Source organism: Phasianus colchicus, chromosome 10 (assembly GCF_987193195.1).
Source record: "Phasianus colchicus chromosome 10, bPhaCol1.hap1.1, whole genome shotgun sequence".
In the NCBI taxonomy this organism is placed as follows: Eukaryota; Metazoa; Chordata; class Aves; order Galliformes; family Phasianidae; genus Phasianus; species Phasianus colchicus.
The window spans coordinates 9,130,839-9,152,024 of NC_143445.1; the positions used below are offsets into that span (position 1 = coordinate 9,130,839).

A 21,186-nucleotide genomic window follows, 5' to 3' on the forward strand; every position below is an offset into this window, starting at 1 on the left:
ACACAAGGAACCAGAGGTTGTCTCATGTCACCTCATTGCAAAAAAAAAAACAAACAACATGGCTTTGGCTTTTCTCATGCCGGGCAGACTGCTCTGCCTCCCAGTGTCATGACATCCCCTACAAGAGAAGACACGCATCACTTCCCAAGCTCAGTCTGTGCACAGTGCTGCAAAAACTTCCCCCAGACACACAAAAGATTTTGTTTGCTTGTTTTTAAATGGGATGAGAGGATCTATATTTTTTTTTTTTGCTTTTGTTTTGTTCTTCTCCTGGCATTCTTTTGCCCATTTTTGCCAGTAAGGATTCTGCTGTCTGTTCCCCAGCCGTGCCATGTGTGCCTGGTGGATAAGCTTTCACATTAGAAATCCAGTATGCTGGCAGCAGTGCTCCCCAGCTCTGGTGTACTCTACCTGATGGACTGGACAATGCTTCAGTGCCTGGTGCTGCATTCCTGTGCCTACCTTTGGAATGGCAGCACTCAGGAAATCTGTCTGTGCTCCAAAAGGACAGACCTCCACAGATACACATCTGATTTCAGCTTATCTCAGTTAGCTGCCCAAAGATGATAAACACATGGATTAGGATTCCTAACTACCAATTCCTGGACAGTTGACACCAAGAGCTGGATCTCTTTAGTGAAATGTGAATGTATTTCCCTCTAGCCACAGTGCTTGAAGCAGCCAACCCATACAATTCATTTGGTGCATTGTGCAGTTCAGAAGTCACGGAGGACCATGTCAAATTTTCACCCAACTTAAAAATGACTGCAGTTAAGTGTCTCTGTTGAGGATTCTTGTAATTACACGCTGTGACAGAAGGGGCAAAAGGCGTGTGAAGCAATGCAAGGCGTGTGTATTAGTACTGGCTTTATGTTATCAGGACTCATGTCCTACAGTATCAGAGGGAGTTATTTTGGCAGTCTGCCTATTATCAGGAAGGTAATCCTGATAGCAGTGAGATGCATGAAGCGACTTCAACGTTTCCCAGCAACTTCCCTCTTGGTTCTTATGCTAGTCCAAAGGTGGTGGTGATCTCACCCACACTGAGCAATCATTTGTGCTGAATAAATGACATATATCAAAAAACTGTCTTTTAGTAACTTCTAAGTAAAGGCCAGGAATTAAGCTCAAAGTAGCTTCGAGACTGCTCCCCATGCAAGCCTGCATCCATTTCTTCTAAGAGTATTTCCAAATCTCTGAGCTTCCAGGGAAGCTGTTTCTCACTGCCACCATTGGCCAGCACAGACCTCAGAGGTGTCCTGGGCTCTGCTTTCTGAGGCTGGTTATTTCTCTCCCAGGCAAAGCTCCTGGTAGCTTGCACAGCTTATTGCAATAAATCTTCACCTACCCGATTTTTATAAGCGTTTTTCACATCAAGTGTTGAGCAATTGAATATTACATCACTTGTACTGCATGTTCACTGTCATCAAGAACAGAAAACTTTCTATTGGATATTATTTCATATTATTTCCTTTCAGATTCAAAACGAAGATATACATACTAAGCCTGAGATTCTCCAACGCTACCAGTCTGGCCCAGCCTCTAGCAGTTGTGGAGGATCAGTGCCAGGCAGCCAGCAAGTGACAGATCTCCCCCACCTTTCAGAAGTGGCTCCTTCACACAAGCAGAGTGATGCAGAGGACTGAATAGTTTGCACAGGAATAGTTATCCAAGGAATAAAGGCAGATAATCAGAGCTTAGTGTCCATGCTCTGCCTTCACAATGAACGGAACACGTGAGGACAAACTATTACGGGTCTCTTTTTGTAATTGCTAGGAGTGACTCATCCTGAAAAGGCTACAATTAAACAGTTCAAGGTGAATTACATCTCCAGTAATAACCATAAGGCGTTCAGGACTAGATTTTCAAGTTATTTGTTTGCATATGTGCCTGCACAAATTGTGCACGCCATGTCTCTTGGCACTAACACACCAACTGTGAGCACGGAGCTGGCATCTGTGCATACCCATGGCCAGCTAGACCCCAGACTGGGCTTGGCCTGGCCACCCAGTTTGGCACATCAATCCCTCACAGCAGCTGGCTCCCACTTTCATTAAGTTGTTTTCAAAACAGTGCTGATAATAGAGCAGCAGAGGCTAAAAGCCACTTCCAAGTAATATAGACAAGACTGAGCTCACGCATCATGCAAGCAGTGCCAGCAGCTCCTTTGATTTTGCATTTATCTTTCCTAAACACTGCATTCGGTAATTCACATCTCACATTTTGGGTTAACACACCTCAAGTTTGATCTCACCTCAGATTAAAGCCTTTTTTTCTTGTCTGCTACCCCCTTGCCAAGTATCCTTTCACATATTATTATCAACATCTACTCTCGGGTCAAATTATCTTGCGGTGTGACTGGCTGCCCCTGCAACCAGCACTGGTGAAGTGGGGAAACAAATGTGGCAGATGCTTGGGCTCCAGCCTCAGCACTACGCTGCAGGGCAGCACTCAGTGCTCCTTCCACAGATTCCCTTCAGCCTTTGTTTCTGGGACATGGAAAACTGCCACTGATGGCAAATGGGATGATCAAGATGAAATGCCATTTTCCTCTTACCTCTTTTTAATAATCATGGTAAAAAGTTTTTTCAAACAAAATAAAGCAAATCCCAATGTCCTTAGGCTCTTTGCCCATTTGGTACCCATTTAATCTAGACCCTCCTAGCACTGGCAGTTTTAACATGTTTTGCTGTATTTTGCTATCCTTAAGCAGTCATTTCAATACTGGGCACTGTAAGATACATCTTGACAGCAACATCTCTATTCACACTTCTTCAATATGCCCTTGATAAATCATCTAGTATATTTTCAACTCCTTTTCTGGATTGGCATTCAGACTTTCACTTGGTATTTCTGGAGTGTTATCAGCTGTCTCCTATTCTTGGTGAATACTTAGCGAAGGTTCTTGAAAATAATCTCAAACACCTACTGCTCTGCTCCTAGGGCTGTTCATGTTTTCCATAGATGTGCTCATGTAGACCATTAGAGCACTACCAGTGTGGTCACCCCTTGTGATACTGGTATCTCAGTTTGCTAAATGCTGCACGAGATTAGAGATACGCTTAGAAAAGACAATGCAGAGGGATGGGAGATAAGTTGCAAAATAAAAAGAGTGGATAAGGAACTGAGGCACAGTTAGCTTTCAACCGAGTATGCAGTGCATATTCCATATGAACATAAAAGAACAAGGATGTGGCACATTACAGTTCTTAAATCTGTTAAAGAAGAAAAGAATTCTGGATTATTAACAATGACTGGTTTCACAGTTCAGCAGGAATAAAAAATTTTCCCATGGCTAAATATTCAGTTAGCTATTTGGGGAGCAGGCTCAGTCCCTGACCTGCCAACAACCTTTCAGTACAACCTTTCAAAAGCCCCTTTTTTGCTTTGCTGTACCTCTCAAATTTGGTTTTCGCTACCTCTGTCTGTAAAATGGGTAAATGCCATTTCATTTCTGCAGCGCCAGACAGCAGAAGTTTGGAGCAGGGAGGTGCTCAGATAGCACAGAGCCTTAAAAGAGTTGCTCCTTTCAAGTTGACTATCGCCCATCTTGCTGAGGATTTTTGATGTGTATGTAACAGAAGGTAGCTAGCAAAATGAAGCAATTAGATCTGTGACATTTTCAGCTGCCTAATGAGTTTCACTTCTGCTTGTCACACAAGTATTTTGGAATTGGAGCTTGTGTTACCAGTTTTCAATATTTTACGCTTTTTCAGGCTGCAATTCAACAGCTGTCTCAATATTGCAGTCAGAGCCAACATATTCCATATAGATTTTCCTCAATATGTTGTCATCTCGTAAAAACCCTTGCCATGCTGTTTCGCTATTCATGGCTTGATCATGGCCGTTTTCATTATAAATCTGGCACTTGAATACTTTTCCTACAAACATGTGAACTGAGGTTTAATGTCAGTGAGTGCAATTTCTCCAAAAGCTCAGCTTTCTGCCCCAGCTCTTTTCCCCCACCCTTTCAGGCTGCACACTGTGAGCCTGCTAGTCAGTTCTGTACACAAAATACCACAAATCTCATGCAGAATACTACACCTTCCAACCATTCATGGTTCTGCTCTATTCTGCTTTCTAGGTACAAGAAGGCATTATATTTAATACCCATGTTATTGCAAGGCTTTCTGTGGCCCAGTCCCTCTTTGGGCTGGTGAAAAAATCTGTCTTTGTAATCAAAGCTCTGTGTGCAGTTACTGTATTATTCCCTGCAAAATATCTTCCTGCATTCAGGATAAGCTTTTTTGTTTTGTTTTGTTTTGTTTTACCTGAACCACTAAATCCTTCTGCTGGAGATCTATGTGGTGAAAGAGCCCTTCCCTTCCATCCTTTGGCATGCTTAGAACTGTATTAATCTCCCACTTCTGTTCTCAGTCTGCCTACATAACAAGCCCTCATGCCAAAGTACGCAGGAATCTTGCTTCATGCAATGAGCAATTATAACAATTGCCTGTATTGATTTTAGGATTAAACCGACAGTAACTTTACCCCCTATATATAGATGAATATTCTTTGCTGCTATATATTCCTGCTTTTTTGCACATCCCACAGCTCATGGACAGGAGTCTTTGTGGCAGTCCATCTCTGCATGGAGGTGGAGCACTCCTACCAGTGACTGCACCCCAATGGCTTTAAGCCATCCTTTGGACTATGTTTTTTCTCTACTTGGAACACCAACTTTGTAGAGAATGTTGTATTTAGGAAGAAGGAAAACACAATTTGTATTTTACATACAATATTATAATAGCGATTGAAGGTATTTCTTGAAATGAAACTTATATGGTAACAAATGTTCGTTTTTATTACTAGGCATGATGTCTTTTTATCCACTGCATCCTTCATGCTACCTGAAAGTACGTAGGAACATTAGACTCTTCCAATTCAGTTATGCTATCATATTCTTTTGCTTTTTGAAAATACCCTATGCAACTTATCAAAATCTGCAAGTTCAGAACTATTTGTGAATTTCAGAGCTATGTTTAGATCAATCATTCACAGCTCAATGAGTATCATCTTTGTTTAGTAATTCAGACAACCTTCTTTCTTAATTCACCATATGTTACCAAAATCTGTGAGCAGTCCCTTGCCTCCTCTCACAGGTATCAAGTCCATAAAGGCAATAACTACTCTGCATGCCTTACAGTTCTATATCCTACAAGAAATAATCTCCTCTGGCTCTTCTCTGAGCATCTCCATAGTTTCTAGTGCTTTCCAGCCAAAAGGATAAACTCTGCCTCTCTCCTGCCCTGTCCCAAAGAGGCAAACACCTCTAAACATCCAGCCTTGGTCAGCCCAGCCCAGCCTGGCCCGCACAGCCCAGCCTGGCCCGCACAGCACGATGGCTGCTGGCTGCAGCTCCTCACACCCACCTGCACACAGCTGAGCTGCTTTGGAGGTGCCCCCACTCTTCTGCATTACAGAAGGAGTTCAGAGGATCCAGACTGTAAACCAGACCATATTTGGAGCTCTGGATCCCACAAGGGCCCTGCCAGACTCCACACGTTGTTGTCAAGAAATCTGCCTGTGTGAGGATATCATACAAGGACACCAAGATCACCCGCATATGCTCATACAGACACAGCACTTTATGCTTTGAGTCAACAGGACGTGATCACAATTCACTATTCTTCCTGCCTCTTGTCACTGCCATAAAATATTATTTTCCAGCCTCAGCTTCATCCTTTCCCCCTACACTGCGTCGTGTTTTGTCCCAGTTCTGCTATCGTTCTGCCTCCACACGCTGTACCACCACTGGTGCACCCTCCCATGCCTTCCACCCACAGCAGTCACTGGGTGAATGCCACCAAGGGTCACCAGCTTTATTTCTGTTTCACAATAGCTAAACCAAGTCGCAGGGGGTTGAAGGGATTTGCTGGCGGCCATCGAGCAGTCTGGTGATGGCACTGGGACAAGAAGCCAGGCCAGTGAGACCTTGGTCTTTGCCCTGCCCAGCTGGAAGCAATGCCCATCCTTCCAACACACCCGCACACAGGACGGCACCTACTGCACTGCAGGAAACGAGCACTGCTCTTCAGGGCGAAAAACGTTCACAGCCATTGTCAACCCTGGCAGTTCCATGGTCAGGACTCTGCCTGGTCTGGGGCAATAGCTCAGCAAACTAATGCCGAACACGTCTCATGCAGTGAGAGGACTCTGTCCTGTGTTTGTCACACAGACAGGACCAGCAAGCCGTCCTGCGGCTGCTCCTGCCTGCCCCACCTGTGGCAGCCTGAGCCTCGCACAGCCCTGCCTGGCAAGCTCCTTCTGCCCTCTGGGGCTGGGCAGCGCTGAGCCCGGCCTGGCACGGAGAGCCAGCACCACACCAACCAAGGCTCTGCCAGACACAGCAAAGGGTTAAATACCAGCGAGGGACTTCTCTGCAAGCCATGCAAAGGACTAAGAAAACGGAAATGAGCCCAAATTTAGACTGAAGGGCTCCATTCTTCTGCCAAGCCACTCGGCTCCCTAATCAACTGGGGCCTTGTTTCACGGCCGGCCCCAGAGGCTGCAGAACCGAGCGCAGACACGGCCGTGAGCGAGAGCCACAAAGGATGGCTCTTCTGTGGCACCTCTTCAGTGCTGCCTCAGCAGCACCTTCACGATGTGTGCCTCAGTGTGCAGCAAGGCCCAGGCCTGCAGGGATGGGCAAGGAGCTTTCTCCTTATTCTCCCAAATGAAACCCATGGCAAGGTTTCCAAGGCTGTGCAGGTGGAGCCGCTTGCTGCCAGTCCCGCAGCCCTGCGGCTGGCTGCCTTGCTGGCTCCTGGAGAGACACTGCCTTCCCATCTTTGTGGCCTCCTCTAGTCATGCTTTCAATGATTTCTGATACACACACTTTTATTTCGGGTTATAATGGAGTCAGGGGGAAAAACACCCACGTATACCAGAAAGCTGATTATTCTGGGAAACTTTGAAGTTCTCTTCTCTAGTGGTATTCTTTGATGGTGCTATTAAATAAATAATGATTTTACATCTAAGGCTTATCTCATCGTGCAAAATACGCCATTATCCTCAGCATAAAAACCTCCTGACTGTCAGTGTTAACCATCACAAACATCAGCAGATGCTGGGGGTTAGGAGCACTTGAGGCCGATCTGCCCAGACGCAGGGCAATGCCAGTTTTTAGCATTCCCCACTTATGCAGCACGTGTGCTGCAATGGGCAGAGGGGAAAGGGCTGGGCAATAGTAGGAAGGAGAGGCAGGCAAGAAGGAACCAGCAGATGTAAAAAAGAAATAGAATATGTGTCTTTTCATAAGGTTGTTCAGCCATGGCCGTGGGCACTTTTATGACAGTGGGAAGTAGGATGACATTTCTAGCAGTGTGCTGAATTAAAAATACTAATGAAAAATATCAGAAATTACAGCAGGAGGAACTCATTAAAGGCTTCAGCAACAGTATGTGCAGAAGTGGTTGCTGCATAAAGCAGGTCATCTAAAATAGTTTACTGTTACATACTTACTTTATGTGATAATGGCTTTGATTGCAGAGCTGGCAGGGTCAGGAATCCAGAAGTGCTTGGTACCTGCCCAGATCTGCCAGGGCTCCTGCTGTGGTCCCATCACTCGTACCCTCGCTGTCCTCTGTCGGGCAGCTGGTCCGATGGCTTCTCCTTGGATTGGGGCAGAGCAGTCAGAACAGTCTGGCACAGCTGTACCCCACCAAGCTTTGGCACAGGGGGTGTGGACACCCACCCCAGCTCAATCAGAATGCAGCCCCACCAGCACTCACTCGAGGAGAACAGCGAGGAGGACAGGTGGGTTCACAGCAGTGCTGCAGGTGAGTGTATAAAGCAAGCAACACAACAACACTGGGCACAGAGAGGATGGAAAGAATGGGGCAGAAACACAGAAGCTGGAAAAAGACTCCCATGTTGTTCTTCCCTTTATCCACGCTTTTATGCCCTGATTTTTCTGAGATTTTTTTGCATGACAGATAAAAGCTAGAAATCTTCTCCATCCTTCCCACATCTGCCAGATATTCTTCACACTTCAAGAACAGGATCCTCTCTCCTCCCTGTCCTTCACTCTCAGCTCCCACCTGCTCCTCCCAAAGCCTCCCCCAGCCACTGCTCCTCTCAGCAGTCACATAGAACCTTCTGTTAAAACTCTGCAACTTCATCATATGAAAAGATTGGAAGGAGGTGCTGCCACAGGCTTCTGCACACAGAGGTGCCATCTTGAGCTCAGGAAGCCCCAAAGTGACAGATTACTGGAAGCTGGGAATCTGTCCTGGGGAGGACAGGCAACCTGTCTTCACTTCTCATATGCTGGTGGGACTGACCCTCCCTACCACCAGTGCAGGCACTAGTGTCGCCTGATGCAGAGCAAGCTTATATGGCTTTTTTCTTTCTTTCCCAAAAGAAAAGCCCGGCTGCAGGAAGCAGAGAGAAGAATCTTGATAAGTATTGACATCTAGCATGTGAAAGCTGTGTTTAAAATCAAAGCTCAAGTACAGAGCTGTAAGGATGTTTGTTCAGGTGCCAGTAGGAAGAAAGATGCCATGGTTATGTTCTCTTGTGGTGGCATGTGAGCACTGTACAGGCACTAGGAGCAGCCATCAGCTGTCACCAGCAATGAACTGCATGGGGAAAGGGCATTTCACTGGAAACACAAGCCCCTTGCAAGGTTCTGGATCACTGACCTATGTGAACCTATCAGTTACCCCATCAAACTACCTTTGGCTGGCTGATTTCTTCCAGGTACCACTTTCAAAGAAAGTCTCTTCTGCCTGCAGTCCTGCTTGGTGCAAGTTCCAGGTTGTGTGTGGTTCCCACCAAAGGCAGCTATGAGGAGTTAACAACAGCTTTCTGAGCTGATGAAACCAGTTCAGGCCCCAGCATTTGTCAAAGCCTTAGCTTCCCTGTAATCCAGTTTCCTTTTACTTAGCCCAGTCTAACTGAAGACTGCCAAAAAAAGTAGCAGTATATTTCTCTCACCATTAGACAGGTCTCCTAGGATGTATTGCCATATATATAATTATGGTCTGACACAAACCTAACCTACTGTGCACAAAACACATGCTGCTTTGCACTGGATCAACACGATCCATGTCAGTACGTGGCTCAGTAGGACCCTGAGGCAACAGAAAGGAGAGGGCAGGAACGTGCACACGGGATGTGGAGAGGCCACCTCTGCTGGAAGAAGCTTACATCTGGATTAAGCATTTCAAGAACCCACACCCTCGCTTACATTGGAGTTAGGTTCCAGACCACTCACAGCCATTGTGGTTTGCAGTGTCCCTCCCAGAGGCCACCCCACAGAGCACATCCTGCACACCCTGATCTCCAGCACTTCCTGGGGCTTCACCTCCTGATCACACTGCAAATCCTGAAGCGCTTACAGGAACATTTAGGAAGTAACCATGAACCACAGGAGTGCTTCCAGCCCACAGCCAACTGAATGGCCTTGCTGCTCAGTAATCATCAGGTCTGCGGCAAGGCCACTGACATGGTACTACTGTCTCAGTTCAGTAAAACCTGCATGTACGTAGCTTTATGCAGGCTGCTTAAGGCTGAGCACAGCTCCAGAGTCCAGCATGAGAAAAATGTGTAATTTTTTGCTACTTTAAGCTACCCTAAAACCACATCCATAAAGCCACGATTGAGCTGAAGCCACCATAAGACCATTTAAAAAGGCAAGTTACTGGAAGCTTAGGCTCCTCTTGCACTTATCATTCTGCCTGATGCCAGATATGCTTGAGAACTGTGGACACAAATTTTGGAAAACAGGAATAATTATAAACATTCTTCTCCTGAAAGCCTCTCCTTCTTGACTCTCAGGAGAAAACAACAAAACAAAAACAGACAAGCAAAGAAAACCAACAAAAGCCCACTACACGTCTGTTTCTAACAGTCTCTTCTTTCAAGCTTTTCCAGAAAACAAAAAGCTTGCAAGATTATGCAGAAAAAAAGAAAGAAAAAAGGAGATATTTTCAGTTGAAGAAGCAAAAATCTTGAATCATTTCTCAAAGTCTTCTAGTGGAATCCAATAAACACATTACCAAATTACACTGTATATTTTACTAGGCTATATTATCTTTGTGTGTATTACAGGCACAGCATGAAGAAAAACAACAAAAAATATTAACCTTCTTCATATAAATCAGCAGAGTTAGAAAACATCTAATTGAATAAACTACTTTTGACATGAACAAAAGGCTACATTTCCATGTAAAGTTGTCTTTTTTTGGCTGCTTGACTAAGAAAAGCTTAAAGAACCACAATTTCTGTTTCTTTTGTTTCTTCCATTTTTATAAGCTCAACAATCAATACTAAAGTATGAGCATAGGCATTTTCAATTTATGAACTGTATACTTTGAGCAAGTTTAATAGTTTAATCGTATGCATGTTGTTCTAAGAGTGTATTTTTCTTGTATTGCATAGGAGTGCTTAATGGAAAATACTGCATTAGCACATAAAGCTGATAAAGCAGCAAAAGCTGATAAAGCAGCCATATATGTAGAAAAAAAGAAGAGGAATAAATAATTAATGTAAAAAAAAAATATATATATATATATATATAGTGTTGATTTCTTGTAAGCAGAAGAGCACCATTAGCTCGAGATAAGGCATAACTCCAAATAGGGAACTTGCACTGATTTCAGCCCTAGGCAGAAGAGCAGCAGAAGACATGAAGATCCTCTCCCTGGCTGGCACTAGGAGCAATAGGATTCTTTGTCCCTGGCAAGCATGTGGTACGCTGTTTTCTCCTTAAATAGTATGGCTCAGGGCTGAAAAGTTTTGATGTTTAGCTTAAATGTATTTTCTTAACCCAAATGAAGGAGTGCGTGGTCCAGCACATCCCCTCTAAGCCCTGCTCCTGCATTTGGGCTGACAGTGGATCTGCCTGTTTGCGTGAAGCTGGAGGCCAGCCAGAAGGGGTTGCATGTGTTGTTATAAGCTGACCTAGAAAGGACCCACCAACAACAACGCCTGTCTATAAAAATATAACTCCTATTCATCTTAGAGAATAAGGAGTGGACTTTTATGAGGCTAGCTGCAGGGTGAATCACTGCTGTCCATTATTCACAGCTGAAATGCAATTTGACCTGCTGCTGGTTTTAGGGAAAGAATGACTTTTCCCATCAGGCCCACTTTGAGATCTGATGAGGATTGTCACCATGCATATTTATCATGCAAAAAGCAGGCTCTTTCACTCTGATATTGATGTTAGGTGCAGATGGGCTGCTGGTTCCCATGCAGATGATAACACTGCAGGGAATTTCGGTTTGTATTAAATGGAAAGCTGCTCAGATTTGCATGTTTCTCCAGAAACGGCACGAGAATTATCTCGAGCATCAATATTGCCAATAATCTGAATGTGAAGCAAAAAACAAACACGTGGCAACAAGGAGCACATGTCACAAGATGAGTCCAACAACTGTGAAAAGACTGCACTCTGAAGGAGGAAAAACAGGACACTTAGAAGAAAATGAAAATCAAGCTTGGTCCCACTGCCAAAAATAACCTCGCAGCCAGCTTTTGGCAAGTGTATTCTAATGAGGCCATGCATTGATTAGCCGCATGCAGAACTCTATATGCAGCCAACGAGGTGCTTGCTTGGTCCACGTACCTGCATAGGTGAGCACCACCTGCACAAAGGGTGCACGGCAGGGCAGGCAGACCCAGCGCTTCTGAGCTGCAGGAGATGGCCTGGGAGCAGGGCCAGGAGCAGCCTCTCAGCACAGGAGCACGGGGCAGGGCGCTCTGTTGGACATGGGGATTTTTCTTCTGGTGCTTGATGCAGTTTGGCCTATGAGGCTGTAATGAGACAAAGTGGCAGGGAAAAAGGGTTGTTTTGTACTTGTAACTCCAAACCCACATCAGACAGAAAAGAAAAAGATATTTACTCGCACAGCTTCATGTGAGGATGAAGTGCTCGTGGCTGCGTGTGGAAGCACTGGCTCACATGACTACACCTTTTCAAAGAAGAAAATTCCCAAACTGATGGTGCAGTCAGTAGTTAACAGGAAATCATGTGAGCTGAGAAGTGATTTCTATGCTAACCAGACTGATTTCTCTGCTAACATGCTATGTTCTCTGAATGCTGGCATTCTTATTTCTTTTTATCAGGAAAAATTACATTTTTTTTCAGGAAACATGTGCCCAGTATTTTTCTTAGCTCCTTTTTTGTTAGCAATAGACTTATTTCTGGTAGGCATTCCCTTAAAACAGTGTTAATAGAGGCAATGAAATAGAATATCACTCAGAGGGTGGTGACACACTGGAACAGGTTGCCCAGAGAAGTTGTGGATGCCCCTGGAGGCATTCAAGGCCAAGCTGGCTGTGGCTCTGGGCAGCCTGGTTTGTGGTTGGCGACCCTGCCCACAACAGGTGGCTGGAACTATATGATCTTTCAGGTCCTTTTCAACCCAGGCCATTCTACGATTCTATGATGTCACCCAGACTAAGATGTGGCACTAAAGTCCAAGCAAATGGGTGTTTCACACATCTCTGCATGTGAGCCTCCTGCAAGCAGGGTTCTCATATTTAATTTAAGACACATGTGTACACATGAAAAGAAAAAAAAAAATCTTGACTATGTTCTAAAAATATTTAAAAGGAAGCAGAACCTAATGCAGATGTAACTCAGAGGCACATCCTGTGGCTGTTCTGGCATTTGAACAAAGGGAAGATGTTTCTGCTGTTGGTCCCTCAGTGATTGCCCTCAGTGTTCACCCCAGTGGAGTCCACGTTGCATCCTAAAATCATCAGTGAAGGACGGCATGGAGGTTTGGGCACAAGTGAGAGATGCTACAAACACAGCAATCAGTTGGAGGTGCTGGGTCAATCCTGCTCCCTGCAGGGCCCAAGGCAAGCAGCTGTGTGTCCCCTGGCCACAGTGCGGTTCTCTCCAGGATCACCTGGGGCAGGCAGCACCCCGAGAAGATGGGTGTCAGACACCCACCTGCAATGGGAACCAACCTGTGCATCGCTCTGCGGAGTGAAGCAGAGCAGCCCTGCAGGAATGGGAGTTTTCATTTTTCAAAATGATCTTCACTGTCTTACCCTTTCTAATAGCGATGAAGTGATTGTGTGATTATTACAACATGGCTGCTGCCACCGAAACAAACTGCAGTGTCTTAACCACAAAACTAAAGAGCCTGCTGCAGAGGAAGCTGCGCTCTGAGGAACTGCTTTTTCAGCTGTGAGCAGTGAACCAGTTCCTCTGGACCCGCTGAGCTACAGAGGTCACACAGCAGCCCCAGTCTTTGTTCCCATAGAAGTGTACGTGATGTCCAAAATCACTTTACAGGCAGAGAGTAGCTCATATTTGATGGCTTGAGGTCAAATAGCAGTTTTGTTATACTAGGAACCAAAGTGGGACTTTCTAAACAGCCTCTTCCACTGATCTGAAATACAATCCCAGGAGCCCACAGTTGCCAAAAAATCTCTTCTGTAGCAACAATATCCATGCATGAGCATGGCTGAGATACCTTAGTGCAGACCCATCCTTTCAGAAAGTCCCTGTAAGCAGGACTTCTCCACTGGCCATAGCCTTGGAGTGTGTGGCCATGTGGCAGCACTGAAAGCTATTCAGGACCCAAAGTCTTAGAGTAATCAAGGGGTCTGTTTAAAGGGAGGGAAGAAAAGTTCTTTCAGCACAGCCACAGCAAAAATAATCAAAACCCCAAAAACAATTGGTCAAACAAAACAAAACTAAACTAAACAAAAAGTCACCCTACTTGCAGTTATTAAAGGCAGATTTTGAGACGAGTCACCTCCCAGCACCGCTGATCCCATACAGTCAGTACCAGCTCTGGGCTGACGCGGCTCACAAACACTCCACTGGGGTTTTAAAAGTTAAACAAATAGAGCAGGAGGTTGTAGCTATTGTCCAAAGGACAGGGAGCACGGGAAGCTGGTTTGCTAGCAAGCAAAGCTCTTGTGCTGGAGTCTCCAGTAATTAGCAGCAACAAAACAAAAAAACAAAATTTATGAGGGAAAGAAAAATCAAGCCCTTCCTGTTTAAGTGTTCTCTTTTCACATGTTTTGCTTGGAAGAGCCGCTTAAAATACAAACACAGATTGGGTCTCAAGCACAGAATAGAGTGGTGCTCTGCAGAAGTCATGCTCACATCCCAAATCACAGGAACGTGGATCAGTGCAAGCCTTTTTTTGGCTCCCCCCAAATGCACACTCTACTGGGACTGTCCAGCAGAGGAGGCAGCCCAGTGCTGCCTGGCACCCCAACCCTGATCCCGGCACACACCTGCAAGGCCAACTGGCTGCTCCTGCTTGAGCATTGCTGTGGAACCGAGCTGCCTAGTGATAGACCCTGCATCTCCTTCCTGCTTCCTGACCCTGCGATGTCAGCTCCGCACAGGCTGACGGTACCTGGTCACATGTGTGAAGAGAGCTGCTGTGCTTGGTGCCCCAGTCTCCCCGCTGGGAAGCACTCCTGGTGCCTGCATCCACGTAACAAAGTCCCCAGGCAGAGCTGAAGCCATGACCCAGATTTCAATGGCTCTCTAAGCTGTGATTATGTATGTTCAGCATGGCTGTGTTTTGCTCTTTCAAACTGTAGATAAACTGCAAATTAAAGAGAATCCTGGGCCTTTTTTTCCCCCCTGTAGTCTAAATACCTTCGTGTCTGCTTCACTGTCCTGGTTTTGTCTTTTTTGGCATTGTTGGGTACTTCAGAAGAAAACCTCAATCAAAGTTCAGACCTTTCAGATTGGTAGCAAGCCCTGGCATATCCTGGAAGAGCAGGGCCCATGGCGGTTCTGTTCAGAGGACACATGGCAGACCTTGTCCTAGCAGGACACAAGGAAATTCCCAGTGCTGACCACTCTGTTGCAGCCCCGGATCCTGCCCCCCTGCCCCCTGCCCAGATGCTTGCCACCAGCATCTGTGAGCAGCAAACAGGCCTCTGCAGAGCCTGCTGAAGCCCTGTACACATTAAAAAGCAAATGAATGGGTGGCTATTAAAGGGTTGTATTTTTTTTCTTCCAAAAATAACTCTCCCGATTTCTCACCCTGCACATTTCAGCTCAGCTCTGGACTGCCATTAATTTACACTTACTGGAAGAGAGAAGGAATTGTAAAGCTTCTTTGCAGAAATATTTCGCATTTTAGTACCTCACGTTGCTGACTTCCTTTGTGGCCCCGCCTGGAGGCCCAGCAAGGGCTGGGGGTACCTGCATTGGTCAGAGAGTGCTCTCAGAGCCACATTTAGAAGCACCTGTCTGTGTGAGGCTGCCCGCAGCCCTCTCCTCTGCTTCCCAGCCTACCTACCCAGCTCGGGGCTGCTCCGCTCCTCCAGATGGCACGGATGGCGCTGTGACGTCAAGTAGAAGATCTTTAAAATGCAACTTGTAGGATTTGCATCCTCAAAGATCTATGAAAAGTGTAAATCTGCATTTTGGAGAAAAAGGAAAAGGTCACTTTTGAAACAGCTGCCATCTAAACACAGTGATAAAAGGCAGAGAATGGAGGGCAGGGTGCCCCAGGGAGGCAGCAAAGTGCGTTTCCCCACTTTGGCAAGCAGGGCTGGCACTGCAAGCTGTCTGGGCTGCCCCAGCACGGCCCCAGAAGGCCCCGTGGTGTGGCTGTGACCTGAAGGTATCCACACCTACAGGAATCCACCTGGCGATGCCAATGCTGCAGAGTAAAGGCACTATATTGTCCTTTATGGGCACATAAACACGTTTTGTTCTCTGTCACATTTAGTGCAGGTGATGACTTCACACACAGATGTAGATCAGCTCCATTTTAATCACTATCTGCCACCTTCTTTCTAGCATTCAAATTTATAGCAACATTAATAGCTCAAAAATAATAGTGTTTACTGAGAACTAATTTCTGTAAATTGAGAGAAAGCAACAGTTCTTAACAAAGAGTCTAGAAATCAGCAGAGCTTGAATGACTGCAAGCTTTTTCACCCTGATTAACATATCCTTGTGTATGGGCAGAAAGTTTCCAATGCAGCTGTAAGAAAATAATTCCATGGATTATGTCACATCGATTCATAGCAAAATTCGAATCCAAAGAGAAAGCAGAAAATCATTCCCTGTGCTCTTACAGAAAATATCACTGCCTCAATTAGGTGCTGCAGATGCTTGAAGTAAACATGTTTTCCACTGGTTTTCTTAGAACCATACCCACTTAAATTTTCAATATTCTTCTGCATGTTCATTTTTCATCCCATCATAGTGCCACGCCTCTGGGTGTTAGTGGTTGAGGGGATATTGCCAAGCAATGCAAGCCAGAAAGAGCTGGGATAACAAGGGAAAATATGGCCTTTACATAGTAAATAAGCTTTTCAGCCTTGATGTTATGGCTGCTGTCAGCATAACTCAGAGGGGAAAAGAACAATCCAGTGCTAGTTCATTTCTTGGACCATGCAAATATCCACCCTTCCAGTTTTCAATCTGCTCTCAATCCAATGGAAATAATGCACACAACGGAGCATTTAGGCCTCCAATAAATCTCATTTTTGTGTGAAATCATGGGGATTCAGACTTTAAATTAGGTTATCTTGAGTTCTAGAGAATCTAAGCAAACTGATGAAGTAGTAAACAAATAACAGTAAGGTAGGAGTTGGTTCCTCTAATGTCTGTAGATATAGACAGATACAGACTGCACATGCACATAGATATGGAGACCTTCAGAACAGCAGAGCAAGTCAATGACCTTGTTGAGCACTCCATGCCCAAACAGTGTGGAAGATGGATACCTCTTCACCTACAGAAGTGCTTTCCAGTCCTGGATGGGGTGACGCAGAGGCAAGGATGCTGGTGGTCCCCAGGGCCTGGCTGCACCACACTGCTCTTCAGGAGCACCGTCATAAGTTGCTGCTGCATCTTTCTTCACCTGTTAAAGAGTGGGAAGTGGAGAGAAAAGGAAAGAAGTCAGTGAGTTTGTAGGTGTTACAGACACTGCTTGCTTTAGACCTAAAAATCCTGGCATATGGCACACAGCATCTGGGAGAGTGTTAATGGCCTGATATAAAATTGGTTCTCTTTTATTTCACTTTATTGGGACGGTATTTGGTCACAGTGTGCTGTAATAAGATCTATTTTCGTAGCTTGTCTCTTAAATTTTAATCTGAGAGCAACATTTACAAACATTACAACCTACCAGTTGTTTCTACAGTGCAGGGCTGCATGCAGATCAGTCACTGTATACATAAACAAGTTATGTGCAAGGGCTGCCACACTCTCCCAAAGAAACGTTGAAGAATTTTTTTAGAGAAGATGGTAGCTGATAGAGATGGACTTTTCAGCCATTGCATTACCAGCTGCAGCTTGAGCTTCCATCGCTGTCATGTTGTCACAGAGTGGCTCCCAGCAGTGCCCACCATGCTCGTGGCCAGCCCAGGCCAAGCAGCAGCATCACCCCCAGCCCCAGCTGGGATGTCTCTCTCTGGTGCTCTCCAGAAACTTCCCGCAGCCTTTGGCCAGCTGAACAATTGCATATGAGAACAGAGGAAAGAACCCAAATGTACTTCTGCAAACATGAGCTGGGTCTGCAAGAAACGCACAGGCTGATGAGATAAAATGAGAGTTCTTTTAACAGGAAAACCGTGTTTTCTTTGGCCTACATACAGCAGAGAGCTTTCCAGGTGCTCAAGCTTAAAGATCTAGCACAGCATTAATTATCGAACAGCACAAAAGGAGGCCTGAGGAAATGATTCCTCCTTCCTCCCATTCAGAGCATGGCATGGCCAGCCCCAGCTGCTGCACCTCAGTTGGATTTTTCATCTGCTCTGAAAGACACTCACTTTCCCCTTCCCTTCCTTCCTGACGCAGAGTCCCCTGGGCAGGAGCAGCCCTAGCAGCTCTTGCTGTGAGGATGAGGTTGGCTGCTCAGGGCCCCATGCGGAGCACCGAAGCTCACACGCTCCTTCATACCAGCAGCCCAGGCCACTGCCTGCTCACCCGTGGCCTCGCTGCTGGAAATCCAAGCAATTCATCTCTGCCTTCATTTACTGCAAGTGCTTCCTCTTAGGGCGAATGAGCTGCCGGGAGGGATTGCCCCGGGAAATCAGAGCTGAGACCATTTCCAGCAGCCGACACAGGCTGCTGCCCGGGCAGATGACTCAGTGCAGTGTTTTGTAACCAGTTTGTGTCTGCTGCCACCAGTCCCCAACACCTTTTGTAGTGCAGCACCCGGGATTTCCTGCTGGTGGGAAGGAGGGGGCACCTGCCAGGCCTTTCCCATCACTGCCAGCCCTGCAGCGGGCGTTCTCCAGTATCACATTTCGTGCTGGCTGCATTTCTTTCACGTGGGATTGTGCAAGTTGGGCCTACTTTAACTCAGTTAATCATGAAAGAAAAGAAGAGAAAAAAAAAAAAAAAGGCAGTTTATCAGAAATTATCCAGACTAGTCTTTTCTTACACTCATTTATTTCTTAGTCTCACTTAATGAGGGTGGAAACCATGTAGATTTGAGAAGGAGCCCTCACATCAGGCTTGGATCACTGCAGAAGTTGAGCTTTGTGAAAGGAAGGAGCTAAAGTAGGGCAAAATGAAACAGGCAGAAGGGACATATGTTCCTCATCTACCACATAATTTTATAAGATGTTCTGTGCGAAGTGAGTTTTAAAAGCTGGCTGCAACCACTCTTCCCAAGGAATTTTCAAATGAAACCAGTAGGGCTTCAGCTTTGTGCTAATCCTCCGTACAGAAACTTGCTTTATTTGCCTTGCAGATGGGTAGTCGAGCTCAGCACTTCATTTCTATTCAAACCTCCGAGTGGGGCAGGAGCGGGGCGATGCCTGGAGCCTGCTGTGCACCCACTGCATCCAGTCTGCTCTATCTGGAATGGCCCAGGTGTGTGATTCCCACTAAGGCAAAATAAACCCACTTCATCCTGTTATACAGCTCCTCCAAGCCGTGGGGAACAGCCTCAGCAGTTGGTTTGAAACACCTCAGTGCTGCAATCCCAAGCGAGTCCTTACAACACCCACAGGCAGAGGCAGCACAGCCAAGTGGAACTAAAGGAAAGCGGTGCCGAGTCAGCTCTCACTTCTGGCATCGGACTGAGGCGCTCAGTTTTGCCCACGAGCAGCAGTAGGCCCCAACTTCGGGCTGCAGGGACCGTGCTGGGGCATACAGAGGTGCTGTGAGTACAGCTTATTGCCTGGTACTCTGCAGGGTGGAACGGCTGCACAAGGTGGTGCCGGAGCTGCTGCTGTGGTCCTGAGCCGATATACTGGACTGCTACGCCCTTCCTGTGCATTTATTCACTCTTCATTTAAAACAGCAGTGCTGATGACAGAAGAACAATTTGCCCTGGCCATTTCTATCACAGTCCTTCCAAAATATTTTGGCTCAGCCTTTGAATGTCTCTAGGGCCACTGTGCATCTGTCCTATCAGACCTTAAGGTGGGCCATGGGTGAGATTTCAACAACCACTCCTTTCTCCCATTTCAAGTTCTGTTTGGCTTTATATTAAATTGAAACACAAAAGGTCACATTACTGCAACTTTCCTTAAAGTAGGAGGGTTCAGAACATTCTTGGCTCAGATATTTCTCCTGGGAACCACAGACGTGCTCAGATGGGCCGCTGTGAAACCAAGCCTGGAGTCCTGGGCCCCTTACTGTGCATGGGGAGCTGTGAGCAGAGCACCTATCCCATGGAGCTGCAGTCACCAGAGAGCATTTGGCTACTGCAGTGCAGCCAGAGCACTGGCACCCAGCCACTGTTGTAACAGCAGACAAGCATCAACCTTTCAACAACAGTTCCCAGAGGAAACATCTCATTCTGATTTCCTTGGTGGAGAACTGAATTCCCCTCCTCCCCAGGTCAAGTTTGATTTTTTTTTCCTAGAAGAAACACTACATTCTGTAGTGGATGGGTAACCTGCCAAGCAACTCAACTCAAGCAGCTTTCTGTACAGCTTCTGCCGCCAGAGACACGAGCCTTCCCAGCCTGATACATTGCACTGTGCTGCCTTGCTATCAGTCATGCTTCAGCTGAGAAGTATGGGAAATGTAACACAGGCACAGGGGTATTTTGCTGTAACCAAGGAAGGCTCATGACGACGTCCAGGACACAGAAGGTACAGAAGATTTTCAACATTTGGGCTAAAGCTTATTAGCAAAAACCTCCTGACTTTTGTCACTTGCTCAGATCAGCCACAAGACATCAGGTACTTGCAGTCTGTGAAATAGAGTTCAGCTCTTTGTTCTGAAATACCACCATACATGCCACAAATGAGAAGATTTTGTTTCTCTAGATTGGTGGTGACGCAAACAGACACCTGCCACATTTGCAAGCAGCTCTTTAGGGAAGATGGAAAGCAGAGGAAAGGAGAGACAGTGCTCATTCAGGTAGTGCAGATGGCCCTTCTAGTAAATCATCGTACTTGAAAGAAAGATCTAATCAAAAGGCTGTTGGAACAGCAGTTCAGGAAACCTGTGAGCTGGAAGCCAACCTCAGCAGTGTTTGAGAAGTACAAAGAGAACTGGCAGAGGCTGGGGATGGATGCTGACTCCTGGATGTTTTGGCCACAGAACAGTACTTCCCAGGAACTGGAAAACCAGGGCTGTTGGACACCTGTAACTTGCTATAGCAGGAGCCAATCCCACAGCTACCCAGAACGCAATGTGTATCTTCAAATATACTTGATTTCAGACAAAATTAAAAGAAAGAGCACAATACATACCTCCTTTGGAGGAGGTCACAGCAACATGATGAAGACTGGAAGCTCAGCTCCGTACCAGGAGCGAGATCTGCATGGCTGGCAGAAGGCACAGCCCACTCACACCACACACCAGGCTGCCCCAAGAGCTGCTGCTGCTTGTGCAGTACAGCAGTTATTGAAAAGCTCTCTGCAACACGCACAGATACTGTCTTCTTTCGTGGCAAATGACCATTTCCTCAAAAATCAAACAAAAATTTGTATTGAGTTAGAGCTGGAAGATGATGACAGACTTCAGCAGGATTAAGCAATTTCTCTGAGCATTTTTGTGGGCTTAACTAAACCCAGAGATTACAAGGAGAAAGGAAAGAACCACCCCCAGATTTTCCACTTTTAAAAACTATGAAGAAACTTCCTGAAAGAAGTACAGAAGGTAAACAGACTCGTTACATATGACGTCCCTCAGCCCTGACCTCCCAGCAGCAACTTTTGGTTACTCCCATTCACATCAGTTCCTGGTACGGTTCTCTCCTCACCTCACAGATCCGGTTTCTGCTTTCAGGGCTTGTGAAAGAGAAGCCCATAGAGTCAGGA

At 46.0% G+C, this 21,186-nt stretch overlaps 1 protein-coding gene across 1 annotated transcript in view; it reads right to left on the reverse strand.

Annotated features, from left to right (window-relative positions):
* The window catches only part of SERPINE2 (serpin family E member 2), a 47,289-nt gene extending 32,979 nt beyond the window's left edge, over positions 1-14,310 (reverse strand). The window contains exons 1-2 of the mRNA XM_031596377.2: positions 14,215-14,310; positions 11,576-11,763 (exon numbers count right to left, since the gene is read on the reverse strand). The gene's annotated coding sequence lies outside the window, so the exon portion shown is untranslated. The remainder of the gene's footprint in view (positions 1-11,575; positions 11,764-14,214) is intronic.
* Between the last annotated feature and the right edge of the window lie 6,876 nt (positions 14,311-21,186).